This window comes from Podarcis melisellensis (assembly GCF_964234715.1).
Source record: "Podarcis melisellensis genome assembly, chromosome: 1".
In the NCBI taxonomy this organism is placed as follows: domain Eukaryota; kingdom Metazoa; phylum Chordata; class Lepidosauria; order Squamata; family Lacertidae; genus Podarcis; species Podarcis melisellensis.
The window spans coordinates 102,340,470-102,351,009 of record NC_138528.1 but is presented as its reverse complement, the minus strand read 5'-3'; positions in this window follow the sequence as shown (position 1 = coordinate 102,351,009).

The window sequence follows — 10,540 nt, the reverse complement described above, 5'->3', positions numbered from 1 at the left end:
ACTGCCTCTGAACATGAATCTTCCATTTTGCTACCCTGGCTGGTAGCCCTTCATAGACTTCTCTATGAAGCTGTTCTCTCTTTTTTTGAAATTCATCCCAGAGGCAGCCACCCCCAAATCCTTTGGTAGTGATTTCTGCTCTAGTTATGTATTGTAAACAGGACACACCAAGCAAGTGTGGATATCATTGCAGTTTCATTGAGTTCGGCCTGAGTGGCTGCTTCAGTACTGGGCACCGAACTGGCAGCATGATCTGCCATATTTTATGCTATAGCCCAATGGAGCCTTTTACAGTACTTTTTATGTCTTGATTACATGTACTGCATATTCATCTGCATGAAAGAGAAGGCATTAGGAAAAAACATTTCTTGAAAAGTTTTACAAGTTCCTTTTATGTCCTCATTAAAGTATCAATTGCCATGAATGCAATGAAATATGTAGATCTAGACTAGAATGCTCTTTATTCTCTAGTAACATTATTGACCAGACCATTTAACTGCTTGAAGATATTTGCATTTTATGGTGGATCGCTGCAATGGCACTCAAATGTATTTTCCCTAGTAAATGAGATTATGCTTTTAGCATTTCAGAAAGAAAATTAATTAGTTTTAAAGCCTTTGGGAACTTCCCGCCTCCCCCTAAGTCTTCTTTGACAATCTAGTAAAAAGTAAAGATCCACACAGTGGAAAGAATCCTAAACCTGCATTATCTTCTCAGGCTGCAAAATTACTTTTGTCTACTAGTCCATTTGACAGAGAGCCTTTTTTGTTATGCTGTCTAGTAAAAATGCTATCTGAATGGTGCCAACTTCCTTAGGTTTTACTTGCTGGTGCCTGCAACTGGTTCACACTCAGATACACAAGAAATAACTATGGTGGATTTTATCAGTGGTTTTCTTAATTCGTACTCATAGCAAAGAGAAGCACCAAAAAGGAACAGTTTACCTTGGGCTTCACCTAGTTTATTACGAGTGCAGATCCCACATTTCACACCTGGCCAAGAAATGCAAGATCTGAGAATGCGTTCTTTGGGCAAGCAGAGGTGGGAAGGCTGGCCAGAGGTATAGCACAGAGGTGTCCATCCCTTGTAATGGCCCTAAGTGTTGCCTCCACATGTTCAGAGGGAACAGCACTGTTACGTTCTGAGGTGGTGATCTCTTCACATGCAAACACTGTTCCCATAGTGGACTGAATTGAGCCCATATTGTGTCACAGTAGCACATTTTCAGTTTGGGTGAATGCCTTTTTAAAAATGGTGTTTCTTTAAATGCACTGTTTAAAAGAAAAAAGAAAAAGCACTGGTTATTACCTACGTGAACATTAAAAGCCTACGTTATCTCCTCCTCCGCCCTGCATTGGTTTTCTGTAAAAAAATTAATGGAGACCCAAATAAATAAGGCTATGGCTACAATTCTGTGCACATTTGACTTTGGGAGTAATCTGCACTGAATTGTATGAATTACGCCCATAGGAATATGCAAAGGATTGAGGTGCATGAATGAATTCCTGCTTTTAATATAAGACCTTATTACGATCCTGTTACGCTGCTTCTTATACCAATCGATCTATATACAGGTATTTCAGAGTGTTTTAAGAATTGTTTCCATTTTAAAGCATTTGAGGGTTGGCTTTGTTTTTCTGGGGGTGGGACCGTCTTGATATGATGGCCTTAGCATACATCTGCGTACAGATTTTAAAAGCAGACAAATGCATTGGTTGCACTCTTGATGCTGGCAGGGCATTTGTGCCAATTGGGGTGCTGCACCAACAACTGAATCGAGTATATCCAAGTTACCTTGTTACATGGGTTGTTTCCCTCTGCCTTGATTGCTTTGCCAAACTGTATTTTAAAGATCTGATTGTTGGGTTCTTTTGCAACTTGTGTAGTTAAAACAGTTTTCTCATGGCATGTACATTTGAAAATGGATAATGTTTTGTAGCCATACAGTTTATTAAAGTCAACCCTGCAGCAAAAACCTCATAAGAATAACTGGATCTCAGTAAAGCTCCACTTTGAGTTTAAAGTGTATCTGCTTTAAAATCCAAAATAAAATACAACACTTGGGTCTAAAAAAAAAGTGCAGGTCAGGGAGTTTCACTTTGAATTGCTTCATCTTGCACTCAGTTCACCCACTTTAAGTTTCCTAGCAAGAATATTGTCTCTTGCTATTTCTGCTACCTACCTCTTGACTGCTTCTCACCCTCAATTTCTGATTTAAAGGAGCTATATCTACACTAACGAAACTCCTTCAAACCAGAGGTTTTTGTGCAAGTACAAACATGAAGTGTATTGAATCAGGGCATTTTCCAATAAACCATTTTAAGAATTTACAGAGTTACCTTTGCTGCATGTCATCTTGCCCTTATTTTCCCGCCCCTCCCTGTTTTTAAAATACCATTTAGAACTGGCCATGGGATGTTCCCTCTGTCTGTGTGCCCTTACTTGGAAAAGAAGGGCTATTGCAATGGATCCTCTCCCCCCCCAAAAAAAAAATGAGTAAGAAGAAAGCATTTACAGCAGTACTATATTAAGTAAATTTTGTATGCTGCTGCCATCCAGTTAAACAAATGTTTGTAATCATTACAATATTTTTAGCCATCAACATTAGTTTAAATCTCCACCATCAAGCTAATAAAACCAGCATAATTTTGTGAGTGACTATGAAAAAATAGTTTTGAAGAAGAAGAAGAATCATACTTCTTATTCCAGATCAAGGCTGGGGAATCTGTGGCCCTTGAGATGATGTTCGACTACAACTCCCATATTCCCTGGCCATAGCCTATGCTGACTGCCAATGAGAGTTGGAGGGGGGCCACATGTTCCCAGCAGCATTGCTTTATTTAACTAAACAATTAAAGGTTGCAGCCCTAGTTTTGACAGGTTTCTCATTAGCCAAGAGCTTTTCTCTCCATGGGGTTTGAGATATGTAATTTAAATAAATCTGTACAGTGCTCTTCAACTATGGTCCCTGGGCAGTTTTCACCAAAATAAAAATGCATAGTAAAAGTAAAAAAAAATCCAAACATACAATAAACGCAACAGCTAAAAAGAGTTCAATTTAAAAATGTAAAAGCTGGGACAATTATTATATTTATGTTGTTGTTGTTTAGTCGTTTAGTCATGTCCAACTCTTCATGACCCCATGGACCAGAGCACGCCAGGCACTCCTGTCTTCCACTGCCTCCTGCAGTTTGATCAAACTCATGCTGGTAGCTTCGAGAACACTATCCAACCATCTCCTCCTCTGTCGTCCCCCTCTCCTTGTGCCCTCCATCTTTCCCAACATCAGGGTCTTTTCCAGGGAGTCTTCTCTTCTCATGAGGTGGCCAAAGTATTGGAGTCTCAGCTTCAGGATCTGTCCTTCCAGTGAGCACTCAGGGCTGATTTCCTTAAGAATGGATAGGTTTGATCTTCTTGCAGTCCATGGGACTCTCAAGAGTCTCCTCCAGCACCGTAATTCAGAAGCATCAATTCTTCGGCAATCAGCCTTCTTTATGGTCCAGCTCTCACTTCCATACATCAATACTGCCTTGTGCCAAATAAGGGTAAGTCTGTTGGTGACAGCGGAACCACCCTGGGGAGGAAATTTCACTAACAAAAGTTACCAAGATTTTCCTCTGGCCACTGCACCTTACCTCAGATAGCTTGCCTCTCATTAGAAAAGGGAAAGGAGAGCTATTGTTTTTGGGTGGGAGAGTCTTCAAAAAGTATATTTGCTCAGACAGGCTGACCAGGGAGCAGGCGCTCTTTCAGTACCTTGTCCCAAGCCATGTATGGGCTTTATGGCTAAGCACCAGCACTTTGAATTGTGCCTGACAACGGTTGCCAGTTAAGGACTTTAATGACTGCTGAAATACTGTTCCAGCCACCAGTCCTAGACAATAGCCTAGTAGCTGTATTTTGAACAATACAGATTGTTTGTCATATAATGGTAGTTACACAGATCCACAACTGCACTTCAAATTCAGTTTGAGGACAGATAAGCTACTTTAAACAGAATACTTTTTCTGCACAGAAAGTACCTTCCATATAGGAAATGAATATGAAAGCTGTGAGTCTCTCTGCCACAATCCTGCTGCTTCATCTTACATTATTTAACGCCAGAGTACAGTACTTGAAACCAGGGATTTTCTGCTGTTGAGTACATGATTTCTATCTCTAGAGCTGCCAACAGGAGTCTTCTGCTTTGTTTTAGAATCATTGTAATCTCATTGAATTAGGATTAAGATGTGTAGTTCCAAAGCTTGTTTAAATCTAAGTACTCTTTCTTTAAAAGTTTGTTTTTGATTGGGGTATTCAAGGCCCGTAAGTTTCCATTGTTTTGTTGTGCTATAGTTTTGCAGTGGTTTCTATTTGGACTCCATGATGCTCACGATTCTTTAGAAGTCCAAAATTAATAAAACATAAGGCAAAGCCCTTTTTCTTAAATTATATCCACAATATATTTCATACATTGGCCACTGAATTGAAAGTTGGAAACTTATGTGAAAAGGAAATGATGTAATTCATGCAGATTTGTATTTAATTTAATTTGCATGATTGCTTGGTTAAAAGGGAGTGCTACTACAATTGATTCCACCTCCTCCCCCATGATTCATCATTACCTTAATTTTTTATTTTAAAAAAAACAATAGACATACAATCATCAAAACACTTATTCTATGATCCACTCCAGATTTTAGTGGCTAGATGGATTACAACAATATTAGCCTAGCCAGTATCAAATTTGGCAAAAGCAACACTGTTCCCTTTTGTTACCACAAAGAAGGCCCACATTTTAAGAATGACAAGTTAAACAAACTAACTGATTTGGTATTACGTATTCTTTCAGATCCAAAACATACAATGTCGAAAAAGAGTAGAAAATACCTAAATGAATGGATTTGGACAAAGGGCTCTAGACTCAAACTAGGATGAAATTTATTTAGTTATAAATAATGAAGGCACTATTTTTTTCCTGAAATTTGTGGAATATTTTTTCAGATAACTAGCATAGAAAAACTTCCTCTTTACATCAATTCCTTTGATCCAAAGGAAGCATTTTCAAGGTGACGGGGGAAAACAATTTTTAACATAATTTATAATTCTTTTTTAGTAGCTATTGTATTTTAAACTGTAGTGGAAAAGAAGAAAGCTACTGTGAAAACATTTGCATCTCATTAGTATTACTGAATAGATTTGCCTTTTTGAGCACAAGAATCACTAGAATTTCCAATCAATGGCCTGCGCATTGCAATTTCGGGGATTGGATTCTCCCGCTTCTATCACCTACTAAAGTCTCACTGCTGAAAATGGCTCTTTTAAATGTTTTAGTTCTATGACTAAACATTATGCCCAGAGCTAAGTAATCTCAGGATCTATCCCCAGAGATCTCGCAAGTATTCATCATATGTCTTATTAACATTTTTTTTAATGGTTCTATTATTTATTGTACTTATTTCGTATTAGCAGTAGAAAAATCAAACGAAGTCTCAAGACACTATATTGTACATTATAAAATTACAGAAAAATATATTTTGCCAAAAATATGAAGGAGCTAGAAAAAAAGCACATTTGAAATAGCACAAATTTACATTTACATTGCTGGATCTGCCATTGTAGGGGTTTGGGTGTGTTTTGGGAGGGGGAGGGAGTTGGGTAAATCATTGGTTCCAGATTAAGAAATTGATCTGCATTTTCCATCACTTCGATTTACTGCATTAGACTTCTTCACCAGTTCATTTCAGAGCCAAGCAATTTCCTTATTTGCCACAAAAGTGTATCCAATAAACTCAGTCTGAATTAGCTTTTCAAAATCAACAGGCCTGGGTTTTTCTTCGTTCTCCGACCTTACTTCTTTCCCCCATGTTCTAGAATTTCAATTTATAAGTGAGCTCCAATTTTGTGTTCACTTGAATTTCACGCTTTTTCTTTTGCAAAGGAAGACTGAAAAATAATATCCCATAATACATCTATATCCCCAGGCCCGGCCTATTGAGTAAAATATCCCATTGAAATATCACACAACTTGTAATAACAGTTTTGCCTTTGAAATGTAACAAATGCTTAAAGACTCCAACTTGCACAAACAAACTCCCAAATATAAACCATCTAAGGATTGAACTCATTATGCTCCTTTTGGGAGTCCATAATGAGTTGGGAGTGGAAGGTAGTCTGTAACTGAATGTATCATCTAGAGTTAAATTTGTATGACCTCTGAAATTGTGCCTGAGCTCCTTCTTGTGTACACAAAGAATCCGGAAAGGGAATTTGTTGTTGCATAATAGTGTGATGTGAATAATCTAGTATCTCAGCCTGAGACCTTGAGGAAAGTACACTAATCTGTACAAGATATCTCAGCGCTGACCCAAACTTGTTTTCCATTGAGTTCTCTGGACATTATGGCTATCCCACATGTGGGAGACATTTTGGGTGCATTGTGGATATTGGAATTAAATGCCTTTGCAAAACCAAAATAACAGACATTTTCTATTTAGTTGTTTTCCTTTTTGCAGATTTGCCCCTTCTTCTTTTTACTCTATAGATACCGTATGTGTAGCATTCTACAGGCATGCTGGGTAAAATATACTATGCAAATGTGTACAGTGTCGCATGTTTTGCTATCTCTCTGCTTTTAGTGGCTTTCAAGAAAAACAAAAGTGTTGTTATTTTTGTGAGCCCAAAACATCTAACAGAAGAAAATGCAGACTGCATGCTTACAGTAACCTGATTTCTATGGATTTGTTTTATGGAATTTAGATGTATTAAACTGCATTAACAACATTTTTTCTACAATAAATCAAACAAAAACGTCTAGACTCTGTGCCTACATGTCTTATCTCTGAGTGGTTAGACCTAACAAGCAGAAAACATTTTTAAAAGGTGGAGCTTGAGCATTTCCTTTATCATCATACATAATTACACGCTGCTCTAAAGCTGGGAACTTTTTCTTAAGTCGCGAGTTGCACTCCCTTGCAGACAACCTTACACATTCCAGAGGCAAAATGGGTGGAACAATGTATGTGACCCCAACCTTTGTACAGTAGGCTATACTGTATTGCAGGCATGCAAAAGCTACTGATCTACACATACCACCATCCTCTATGCAGGCATGCAAGAACCATAATCACAGTTCAAAGTCGTATGTCAAGCAGGTAAAAGTGGTCAAGGAGGGTTGTGAAAAGGAATTTGTTTATGTAAAATAGAAAATGCAAAAATAAAATTTATTTCAGAAAAGGAGGGTTCTGATCTGAGGGAGCACTGTGCATTGTGCTTCAGAGTCCAGCTTGGCTGACTTCACAGAGTGAGAATACCAGTGCTACATCTTTTAAAACACCCTTTTAGTGCCATGCTGAATTCCACCCCACCATTCTCCAGCAATTTAATGAGAAAACAAATGGTATTCAAAATAGTATTCAAATGAGAGATGTCAGATAACTTATCTTGGGTGTGTTACAGGTCTTTGTTGCACTTACATTACTTTCGAAGAGGCCAGTGCGTGGTGTGTGTTTTTAGAAAGTACCTATTTTTTTGACAAGTGAGTACCAGGTGATCCTCATCTAAGTTGTGTGCATTCCAAAGCCACAGAAAAATCTGTGGACCAAGATTAAGGGGATATTAAACAGCATCTTGACAGGAGTGCCTTCCCTTCACTACTTCCATCCTAAACTGAAATCTTGCTTCAGTTCAAACCCATCCCTTCTCATTACTCTCAATGCTGGATAGCTGCTCTGCCCAGGCAGGTAGAGTGAACAGTCTGCATGGATTCTTGCAGTTTCTGCCTACTGTCCTAGAGACTGCCTGGAAGCTGCACCATTGTCCACCCGTTGCTTGCATAGTTCCAGCTCAAGGTCCTGGGAGAAAAGAGCATGAGCACTTTGCAGACAGTGGTTCTGTAGCCACTACAGCGGTACCTTGGTTGTCGAACTTTATCCGTTCCGGGAGTGCGTTCGATTCCCGGAACTGTTTGAAAATCAAGGTGCGGCTTCCGATTGGCTGCAGGAGCCTCCTGCACTCAACCAGAAGCCGCAGAAGCCACGTCAGCTTCCAAAAAACGTTTGCAAATTGGAACACTTCCAGTTTGTGGCGTTCGGGAGCCGATTTGCTTGGGAGCCAAGCCGTTCGACAACCAAGGTACCACTGTATTGGATTTTGAGCACCACCATGTCTGACTCCCCTTCTAACTCCAGGTTTGTGACCTTCCTGAAAATTCTCCTCCACTGTTTATGAAACTTAAGAGTCTAATCCTATTGAGGCTAAAGTTAGTCCCATTAAATGCAGTGGGACTTATGCCTAAGTACATTTGTATAGGACTGCAGCCCAGGTGACAGCATAGTTGGGCTCTCTGTCAATTATACAGATCATTGGTCTATAGTGATATGATGCTTAGATCACTGTGGAGTGCTCTACATAGGGCTGCCTTTGAAGGGTACTTTAACTGGTCCAGAATACTGAAGCCAGGCTAATGGGGGCTGCATATAAGATGCACATGACTCTTTACTTGAAACGACTGTGCTGGCTTCTATTTTGTTGCCAGGCCAAATTCAATGTCTGAGCTTTAAAGTCCTTTAGGAAACTGCCTGCTTACTGTCTCCTGTGTGCCCCACTTCCCCCCAAATATGCTTAGCTGGGACAAGAGCCCTGGAACTGCTTTTCAAAGGCAGTTCATCCTCCCCTTCATTATGTCTATTTCTTTTACATTGCAAAAATTGAAATGCAGTTTCTGTTTCTTTAGATTGTAAGCCTAAAGGCAGGGGCTGTCTTATCATTGTCACTTGTAAATTGCTCTGGGAGCCTATTTTTGGTTGAAGAGTGGGATAAAAATGCAATAAAAAAATTCTAATGGCCTTCCGTAGGATGGTCACAACCTTCCTTTTTTAAGGAACACTTTTTGATCCCTAAGTGGTTGCTTCCTTTTTGACATGATTCTAATTGCTACCATTAAATTGTTCTTGATAGCTGTTTGTACTTCTCCTCTCTCTCTCTGCTGTTTTGGCTTTTATGGCTGTTTTACTGTATTTTTGTAATGGAAAATTGTTTTGAATTGTGGGTAAGCTATGTCAAATTATTTAACTTCTTAAAATATGTGCTCTACTGTTGAGCTCCAGAACTTCACATCTACATCACATTTAAGATGGAAGAATAACGGATTACAGTTACAGTAAAAGACTTACTGCCCGTGAGATGTGTTAGAATACAGGTTAACTGTAAATATTAACAGTAATTTTAAGATTATCCTAGTGCTTTTGTACTCATGGGCCATGATGCAGGAAAACAGGAGCACATTCATTTATTTTATCAAGCAAGTATATAGACTAGGATATGTACATTTTGACTTGTATGCTACTAAAAAAAAGAAAGAAAACGGAACAGTCAGCGAAGAAACATGGAATATATCTCCGGAGGCTATGTATGCCTATTGGTACCAGTGTGGTGTAGTGCTGGAAGAGGACTTGGAAGACCAGGGTTCAAATCCCCACTCAGTCACAAAGCTCACTGAGTGCGACCTTGCCCTGGGTCCCTGTCTCTCAGTCTCTGTCTTGCTGTGAGGATAAAATTGGAAAAAAGGGAGAAGCATGAATGTCATCTTGAGCTCTCTGGAAGAAAGGTGAGGTATAAATGTAATAAATAAATATGAAAGGTGCTAACCCAGCTATTGTGGACATTGCAGATACACAACTATTGTAGATAGCTGTGTTGATCCATTAGAGAGGAAAAACCACCAAAAAGCCACACACAGTACGGTCTGCAGCATTGTTACGACCAACTGACTTATGTCAGTAAGCTTTCAAGTAGCCAGAACTGTTCAACAGGCTGGATGTTAATACAAAATGGGTGGGGAAAAGGCTGGAGGTTTTTGTTTGCTTAGTATTTAATTATTACATATCTATTCTGTTCCCCCTCCCAGAGGAACCCAGAGCGGACAGTAGCAAAGTAGTAAAACAAAAACGTATTTAAAACATTTTAACACAGCTAAGTGCATTCCACACATTGGGTGTTAGAGCCATGGCTGTTGGTACAGTATTACTTCTTATTAATCTATGGAATTTATTTATTTTCCTATTAAATTTACATGCCGCCCTTCAGCTGATGATCACAGGGTTGCTTACAGTATAAAAAACAAAAAAACCCCACTTAATAAAAAACGAAACAACTAAAAATCAAAATTAAAAAACCCACACAAAGTCCTCACCCCTTGGGTGAGCAGCCGTCTTGAAAAGTAGCAAAACTTGATGCTACCGGCTTCATTCCCTGAGAAACTTCCATTGATTCCAACTCCCACCATTTCAGATTAGATTTTGTTAAGAGGTGCGGACATGACCAAAAGTAAAACGACGACGCATAAGAAATATAAACCACAAAGCATCACAGCCGGGAAGGACAAAAGGCCCAAAGGAGCAGAACAACAGAATAGCAGAGATTCCATTTACAAATATGCAAAAATAATTCTCTACCCGCGAGAGCCACCGTTGTTGAGAATAGAGGCTCTATCTATGCAGTGTCTTAAGCGAGCCAGGAATGTGCCTATCTATGCAGGGACACTGGAGACACAAGCTGTGCC